The following is a 9,499-nucleotide window of genomic DNA, read 5'->3' as shown; positions in this document are numbered from 1 at the left end:
GGTATGGTAACCGAAAATCTTGCTGTGACACATTATCTGTCCCTGTTTGCAGGGTGGGAAGCATGTGGGACTGTGACTAGACTGGGGGACAGCAGTGCTACCTGCACTATGCAGTCCGCTTCAGGGACCTGTGGCTATGGTTACTGGCTGACCATTCCGTCTCTCCCTTGTTACTACATGTACCAGGGAGGCGTGCCCGTAGAATCACACTGGTAATACAGCGCAGCACTATTGGTAGAGGGGAGCACAGCAGCACTCTTCTGCACACGTCACTGTGTCTCATTACAATTGGCTGTCTGCATCCAGACGTCCAGCCTTACACGGCACAGGATTGGAAGACGGTTCCAAGGCTGAAATGACGTTACCAGTCACTATTGGCTGATGGGCTGCGCTAGCGGCCATTCCGTCACTCTGATTGGTGGACTCATCGATGCAGTTGTCTGGAGCCGGCTGAACCGTGCAAGATGGCGACGGGTTTCTTTCAGGTCGAGAGATGGTGTTAGCGGAGCGGAAGCCTCGCTCAGGGGGTGAGTATTGTGGCCGGGCGAGGTCATTGGCGGCTGCAATGACTCTCCTTAGCTGATGAATTGTGGCTGGAGTTCCGTGACCGGAGGCCGCCATTCCGCACCATTGAGGGCCTTCCCCTCACCTGGTATACAGCAGACAGCGCTGTGTGCCGCGCTGGTGGCGGTGCATGCTCTGGTCTCCCTGTATACGACGGTGAGGAGATAACACGGAGCCGCTGCGGGATACGTGGGATCCATTCTTCCTGTATTCCTGCCGATCCCAGCCGCGTTACTCCCCCATCGGTGCGTGCCCCCCCGCACTCCTCCCCCCATCATCGGTGCGTGCCCCGCTGCCGCGCTCCCCCCCTTCATCGTGTGTGTGCCCCGCCGCCCCCCCCCATCATCGGTGTGTGCCCCGCCGCCGCGCTCCCCCCCATCATCGGTGTGTGCCCCGCCGCCGCGCTCCCCCCCATCATCGGTGTGTGCCCCGCCGCCGCGCTCCCCCCCCATCATCGGTGTGTGCCCCGCCGCCGCGCTCCCCCCCATCATCGGTGTGTGCCCCGCCGCCGCGCTCCCCCCCATCATCGGTGTGTGCCCCGCCGCCGCGCTCCCCCCCATCATCGGTGTGTGCCCCGCCGCCGCGCTCCCCCCCATCATCGGTGTGTGCCCCGCCGCCGCGCTCCCCCCCATCATCGGTGTGTGCCCCGCCGCCGCGCTCCCCCCCATCATCGGTGTGTGCCCCGCCGCCGCGCTCCCCCCCCATCATCGGTGTGTGCCCCGCCGCCGCGCTCCCCCCCATCATCGGTGTGTGCCCCGCCGCCGCGCTCCCCCCCCATCATCGGTGTGTGCCCCGCCGCCGCGCTCCCCCCCATCATCGGTGTGTGCCCCGCCGCCGCGCTCCCCCCATCATCGGTGTGTGCCCCGCCGCCGCGCTCCCCCCCCATCATCGGTGTGTGCCCCGCCGCCGCGCTCCCCCCCATCATCGGTGTGTGCCCCGCCGCCGCGCTCCCCCCCATCATCGGTGTGTGCCCCGCCGCCGCGCTCCCCCCCATCATCGGTGTGTGCCCCGCCGCCGCGCTCCCCCCCATCATCGGTGTGTGCCCCGCCGCCGCGCTCCCCCCCATCATCGGTGTGTGCCCCGCCGCCGCGCTCCCCCCCATCATCGGTGTGTGCCCCGCCGCCGCGCTCCCCCCCATCATCGGTGTGTGCCCCGCCGCCGCGCTCCCCCCCATCATCGGTGTGTGCCCCGCCGCCGCGCTCCCCCCATCATCGGTGTGTGCCCCGCCGCCGCGCTCCCCCCCATCATCGGTGTGTGCCCCGCCGCCGCGCTCCCCCCCATCATCGGTGTGTGCCCCGCCGCCGCGCTCCCCCCCATCATCGGTGTGTGCCCCGCCGCCGCGCTCCCCCCCATCATCGGTGTGTGCCCCGCCGCCGCGCTCCCCCCCATCATCGGTGTGTGCCCCGCCGCCGCGCTCCCCCCCATCATCGGTGTGTGCCCCGCCGCCGCGCTCCCCCCCATCATCGGTGTGTGCCCCGCCGCCGCGCTCCCCCCCCCCCATCATCGGTGTGTGCCCCGCCGCCGCGCTCCCCCCCACAGGTGTGTGCCCCGCCGCTGCGCTCCCCCCCCCCCCATCATCGGTGTGTGCCCCGCCGCCGCGCTCCCCCCCATCATCGGTGTGTGCCCCGCCGCCGCGCTCCCCCCCATCATCGGTGTGTGCCCCGCCGCCGCGCTCCCCCCCATCATCGGTGTGTGCCCCGCCGCCGCGCTCCCCCCCATCATCGGTGTGTGCCCCGCCGCCGCGCTCCCCCCCACAGGTGTGTGCCCCGCCGCTGCGCTCCCCCCCCCCCATCATCGGTGTGTGCCCCGCCGCCGCGCTCCCCCCCATCATCGGTGTGTGCCCCGCCGCCGCGCTCCCCCCCATCATCGGTGTGTGCCCCGCCGCCGCGCTCCCCCCCCATCATCGGTGTGTGCCCCGCCGCCGCGCTCCCCCCCCATCATCGGTGTGTGCCCCGCCGCCGCGCTCCCCCCCCCCATCATCGGTGTGTGCCCCGCCGCCGCGCTCCCCCCCCCCCATCATCGGTGTGTGCCCCGCCGCCGCGCTCCCCCCCACAGGTGTGTGCCCCGCCGCTGCGCTCCCCCCCCCCCCCATCATCGGTGTGTGCCCCGCCGCTGCGCTCCCCCCCCATCATCGGTGTGTGCCCCGCCGCTGCGCTCCCCCCCCATCATTGGTGTGTGCCCCGCCGCGCTTTCACCCCCCATCGTCGGTGTGTGCCCCAACGCCGCTCTCCCCCCCCCGTATCATCGGTGTGTGCTCCGCCGCGCTCCCCCCCCCCATCATCGGTGTGTACCTCGCCGCGCTCCCCCCCCCCCCCCCCCCCCCTGCACCTCACTTGTGTTTAAGTTAGGCTGGTTTCACATTAGCGCTTTTATGCGCAGCGCATCGTGCGCAATAGAGACGCATGCAAAAAAACCATCATGCGTTTGTGTTTTTTAGGCGCATTCGTTCTTTATGGGTAAACCCAGTGTCTACACAATTTAAAAACAAAAACGCATGCTCATGAAAACACAGGCGTGCTCATTTCCATGCGCAGGCCTGCGTTCCCATTGACTGTGATGCGTTATTTTGTCGCATTCAGTGCGCATGCGTTTTTTTTGACAAATTTCGGAGCATCCAAAAATGTAACATGTTGCGTCTGTAGTGCACAGGCGCACACGACGAAAAACGCATGCGCCCTCCATGTTAAAGATGGGGCACATGCGCATGGATGCGCCGCAAACGCTGTACACAAGAACGCTAATGTGAAACCAGCCTTACTGAAGCATGAGGGTCTGATAACATAATCTCGTGCTGTGACCCTGTGATCTGCTGTCCATCACTCCTGAAGATGACTTGTGCAGTATCATCACACGTGTCCTCACATTCCTAATACCTGCTGATCATATTTCATCACTACATATGGGGACAGTACATACTATGGCGACAGATACAAATTACATGGAAATCAATTGGAAAGATGGAGCAGACAGTATGCTGTACATTGTGATAAGGGATTATTATTCCATGGGAGATCTTCATCATCGAGATACGAGTGATACTCTGTAGTGCGTGGGTCTTCTGATTCCATAGTATGTCCTGAGGGCAGCTGCTAGAATACGGATCAGTCCTTGCAGGAGCTGGCCATGATCAATACATACATTGTCCTCCTCACTTACCCCTCATCAGGCTTTCAACAGCCCAGTCTCTCTGTTGTTGAAGCAAGCCTGTGCTTGTCTTATTTCTTATTCTCTGACCTAACCGCTCTGACTTGTACCTTCTCCTCCTTCACAATTACTCTGATGCATGTCTATGGGAGGGGTCAAACAGATTTCATCCCTCCTTCATTAAAGGAAGCCTGTCAGATCCCCCATGCCCCCCAATCCAGCATCATTCACATATGTATGACTAAATTCCCTGACTAACCAGCCCTTTACAAAGTTATTCACTTAAAACCATGTTTAAACTACCTTAAGTATTTCTATGCTCCGTTTTTTCTTATGCTAATAAGCCTTTGACTGGTCAGCCCTATTTGCATGTTATCACGTCCTTGTGGGAGTGATAACGTCAGCTCTTGCAAATCATGTTTTTACTCTTCGCCACGACAGCACCCACTGGAGGTATCGGATCCGCCCATTTGGAACAGGAAACCCTACAGGAAAGATAAAAGGGGCGGTCCGCCTTTCCTCCTCAGTTTTTGTTTCCTGTTCCAAATGGAGCAGGATCCTGCAGGATCTTACCTGGGCCATGCATCCGCCTGTGCGGTCTCTTCGGGAACGGCAGGGGCTGCGGTCCGGAAGCAGCGTCGGGGGAGACTCCGTTTGACGGCTCCCCCCTCGTCTGGTGGCATAGTGGTAATGGCCGGGTCCGGGGAGGGCCGCCCGGTCTTACCAGGGAGCGGGCCGGTCTGGCATCCGGGAGATCCCCCCCCCCCCCATCGGTGGGGGTATAACGTGGATGGTGAGGCCATGAGCGCGCGAGCCACGCGTGTCAATAGCGGTGGCACGGGAGCAGGCCGGCGCCCGACGCTCCTAAACCACGGAAGTAATGGTTGAACTTCCGGGGTAAGATGGCGATGACGCGGAGCATGCGCCCTGTGACAGGGCGACTTCCGGGGGTACGATAAGTGTACAGATAAAACAGCGCTGCAACGTTGGAACATGTCGTCCCCCGCAGAGTCGCAGACCCCAGCAGGGGATTCAGCTGGGGGCAACTCCACCAGGGACCGCAGCGCCAGGACAGAGACTGCCCGCAGGAGCGAGGCAGCAGAAACCCGATCCAAACCGTCTCAGCCATCCGAACCGGTATTAAGCTTCACTGGGTGAGTGTGCAAAGCATATGCTCTACCTATTAAGCTAACCTCCTCTCCTCCCCCCCCCTCCCCCCTCTCTTTACCTTTGACCTCCCACTTCAGTCAAAGGAAAAACAAAACATAAAGAATGCGCATTATGTTCAGAGCCTCTCCCTGACTCCTACCCCAAAAAACTCTGCAAACAATGCATTAAAGAGACCAGGCAGGGGTCGACGATATCTTCTAAGGATATCCGAGCCATAATTAGGGAGGAAATACAAGCCATCAACCGCGCCAGCACTCCCGCAGAGTCCAGTCATAGAAAACAGGTCATTGTTAGTTCAGAGTCAGAGGAAGAACAGGAGTTAATCTCAGGCTCCGCATCCACGTCCTCATCATCATCCTCGGAGGTGGAAGGACGCGCATGTTTTCCACTGGACAGCGTAGATAACCTGGTAAAAGCGGTTAGAATTACTATGGGGTGTGAAGAGGAAAGGGGAGCCCAGACCGCGCAGGACATTATGTTTGCGTGATTGGCAGAGAAAAAGAGGAGATCATTTCCAGTGATACCGGCAATTAAAGATCTCATCAAAAGAGAGTGGGAAAAACACGACCAGAGGGGTTTTCTCCCATCCGCTTCAAAACGGAAGTATCCGTTCACTGATGAAGATCTATTAAAATGGACTAAAATACCAAAGGTGGACGCTGTCATATCCTCCACTTCCAAACAAACCTCGATCCCGGTCGAGGACGCAGGATTGTTAGCAGACCCATTGGACCGAAAGGCTGAATCTTCGCTCAAAAGGTCCTGGGAATCCACCACCGGGGTATTCAAACCCGCAATAGCCAGCACATGTACTGCTAGGTCAATGCTGGTATGGCTAGATCAATTAGACCAGCAGATTGAGCAAAGAGTGTCAAGGGAGAAACTGCGTGCAGCCATCCCGTTGATAAGAGGGGCAGCTGCCTTTATGGCAGACGCTTCAGCGAACACCCTAAGACTGGCAGCAAGGTCGGCAGCCCTGGTGAATAACGCCAGACGCGCGCTGTGGATAAAGAGCTGGAAAGGGGATGCACAGTCAAAATCCAAAATTAGTGCAACCCCATGCGAGGGTGAGTTCCTCTTCGGAAAAGCCTTAGACGAAATTCTCGCCAAGGCAAAAGAAAGGAAAAAGGCCTTCAGTGATTCTCCCATTCCGTTTTATAGGAAAACCTTTAAAAGACGGCCATTCGGGAGAAGAAGGCAATCGGACAGAACGAACAGATGGGCCACGAAAGACTAAAAGCAGAAGGGTACCATCTTCAGAGGGCCAACATATAGGAGAGAAAAAAATTAAAAGTTTAGACCCACCAGTTGGGGGTAGATTAAAATTTTTTTTTACCAAGTGGGAACAGATTACGTTAAACCCATGGATTTTGAATATAATCAAGGAAGGAATAAAGATTGAATTCCTTCGGATCCCCTATGAGTTCTTTGTTATAACTCGCCTTAATTCCTCACTTCAGCAAAAGGCTCTCGAAGACGAGATTCGAGTCCTGCTAGCTAAAAAAGTTTTAGTTGACGTCCCTGAGGAACAACAAGGTAGAGGCTTTTACTCTCCCCTGTTTTTGGTGTCTAAACCAGACGGTACATTTAGAACCATTATTAATTTAAAGAAGCTAAATTCATTTATAAAAAATTATAAGTTCAAAATGGAATCAATCAGATCCACTATAAAGCTTCTTTTCCCAAATTGCGTAATGGCAGGGATTGATTTAAAAGATGCTTATTATCATCTCCCTATACACAACAGATTCCAGAAATACCTAAGAGTCGCAGTGGAAGTCGAGGGAAGGATTCGTCATTTCCAATACGCGGCCATGCCCTTCGGGCTTTCCACGGCACCGAGAATATTTACCAAGGTGATGGCAGAAGTGATGGCCTACCTTCGCCAAAAGGACACACTAATTGTGCCATATCTAGACGACTTCTAGTAATTGGGAATTCAGTCAAACAATGTACTGAACGCGTGACTGACGCAATCTCCTCTTTTCAGAGCCTTGGCTGGATCATCAATATCCAAAAGTCCAGACTCGATCCGCAATCTCTCCAGACATTTCTAGGATTTCAACTAGATTCCTTGACCCAGAGATGTCTACTACCCCAGGTAAAAATCATCCTCACAAAACAAAAAATACAAGCAGCTATAGATAAACCACGTGTATCCTTAAGAGGAGCAATGTCACTATTAGGATCACTAAATTCTTGCACCCCGGCAGTCCGGTGGGCCCAGTGCCATGCCCGTACGCTACAACACCAGATCCTCCAGGAGGATAAGCGACATAGTGGTCATTTACAGAGCAAAATAACCCTGTCACAAGAAGTCTTGACTTCCCTAGAGTGGTGGTTAGACGATGATCATTTATGTTCAGGAGTTCCATGGGTTATAGTTCCATCCTGTATCGTAACCACCGATGCCAGTCCCCAGGGCTGGGGAGCCCACATGGAGAATGGGTTTTATCAGGGAAGGTGGAGTAAAGAGGAATGTGATTACTCATCTAATTTAAAAGAACTGACTGCAGTGTTCTATGCTCTATACAACTTCCTTCCGCAGCTCCAACAGAAGCATGTAAGGATCCTGTCTGACAATACCACCACAGTGGCATATATAAACAGACAAGGAGGAACTCGATCAGAGACTCTGATGTCTTCAGCAGCAAGAATTTTAAACTTAGCAGAAAACTATTTTTTGTCCCTCTCGGCCCTTCATATAAGAGGCGAGAGCAATCAAAAGGCAGACTTCCTAAGCCGTCACACTCTACGACAAGGAGAGTGGTGCCTCAATCGGAAGGTCTTCAGGGACATAGTAGCCGCATGGGGACAACCCGAGGTGGATCTTTTCGCCACAAGAGAGAACAGGCAGATAAAAACTTTTGCCTCCCTATCTCCGTCAGATCACCCAAACATACTGGACGCCTTTCTAGTTCCATGGAATTTCAACCTAGCGTATGCGTTCCCTCCATTGATCCTCCTACCTCAAGTAATTCGGAAGATCAGAGACGACAAAGCAAGAATAATCTTAATAGCACCGTTCTGGCCAAAAAGACCGTGGTTTTCGTGGCTGCAGATTATGTCGATAACAGATCCTTGGGTCCTTCCGACTGCCAATCTACTCTCCCAAGGCCCCTTTTTCCACCCTCAAGTGCTCAGCTTGCACTTGACGGCGTGGAATTTGAGAGGCAGTTATTGAGGACAAGAGGATTCTCGGAGTCCTTAATTACTACACTACTACAAAGTAGAAAACAGTCCACAACCCAAATTTACACTAGAATATGGAAAAAATTTCTTCAATTCCATACAGTACCTCCTACAACAGAAGTTCCGATAATCCCAATCTTGGAATTTCTGCAGAAGGGGAAAGACTTAGGCTTAGCAGTAAATACACTGAGAGTACAAATATCGGCATTAGGAGCACTATATGGCCATAATATAGCAGGCAACAAGTGGATAACTCGTTTTATTACAGCATGTGAACGAATAGCTCCAATCCACATACCCTCCGTCCCTACATGGGATCTAAATCTGGTCTTAGACGCCCTAACGGTAGACCCCTTTGAGCCGATCGACACAATACCCTTCAAATACTTAGCACTTAAAATGGCCCTCTTAGTATCACTGACCTCAGCTAGAAGAGTGGGTGATATTCAGGCCTTGTCAATAGATCCACCTTTTTTCCAAGAATACCAAGACAGATTAGTATTAAAACCAGACCCTGCCTACCTGCCAAAAGTGGCAACAAAATACCATAGATCTCAGGAGATACTCCTCCCAACCTTCTATAAAAATCCCTCTACTCCGGAAGAGCAGAAGTTCCATACTCTGGACGTCAAAAGAACTGTCCTAAAATGTATTGAGAGGTCCAACTGTTGGAGGCAGAGCAGGGCCCTATTTGTTTCATTTCAGGGCTGTAAGAAGGGGTATGGAGTCACGAAGAGCACCATTTCCCGGTGGATCAGAGAGGCCATTCGTTTAGCCTACTCCGCAAAAAATGAAGATCCTCCAGGGAACATCAGGGCGCATTCCACCAGGGCAATGGCAACCTCTTGGGCGGAAAAGGGAGATGTTCCGATTGAAACTATATGTAAGGCGGCAGTTTGGTCATCCCCTTCTACCTTCTATAAGCACTACAGACTTGATCTTTCATCAACCTCTGACTTAAGCTTTGGCAGGACTATCCTTGGCACGGTGGTCCCACCCAGGTGATGGTCTCTGGAATCTCTCCAGTGGGTGCTGTCGTGGCGAGGAGTTAAAAGCCGGATTACTTACCGGTAATGCTCTTTTAATGAGTCCACGACAGCACCCGCTCACTTCCCTCCCTAAAGATATTAATAGTTAAAGTATATTAACCAAATAATGGATAAGAAATATGTTAAAATAAGAGAACATTGCCTAATCCTTGGCGGTCCTTCTGGTACTCTGAAACGTAAAACTGAGGAGGAAAGGCGGACCGCCCCTTTTATCTTTCCTGTAGGGTTTCCTGTTCCAAATGGGCGGATCCGATACCTCCAGTGGGTGCTGTCGTGGACTCATTAAAAGAGCATTACCGGTAAGTAATCCGGCTTATCACTCCCACAGTGGCGTGATAACATGGAAAGTGGGCTGACTAGTAGATTGTGGATTATTTTCC

General features: G+C 54.6%; 1 protein-coding gene across 1 annotated transcript in view; it reads left to right on the top strand.

Moving 5' to 3' along the window:
- Nucleotides 1–339: 339 nt before the first annotated feature.
- Nucleotides 340–9,499, top strand: part of DGCR8 (DGCR8 microprocessor complex subunit) — a 175,190-nt gene continuing 166,030 nt past the window's right edge. Inside the window, exon 1 of the mRNA XM_073559047.1 lies at nucleotides 340–527. The gene's annotated coding sequence lies outside the window, so the exon portion shown is untranslated. The remainder of the gene's footprint in view (nucleotides 528–9,499) is intronic.

The sequence above is a fragment of the Dendrobates tinctorius genome, unplaced genomic scaffold (assembly GCF_039654945.1).
Source record: "Dendrobates tinctorius isolate UK_male_01 unplaced genomic scaffold, ASM3965494v1 ptg000265l, whole genome shotgun sequence".
NCBI lineage: Eukaryota > Metazoa > Chordata > Amphibia > Anura > Dendrobatidae > Dendrobates > Dendrobates tinctorius.
The sequence above is the reverse complement of the archived record's forward strand: the minus strand, read 5'-3'. Positions and strand labels throughout refer to the sequence as shown.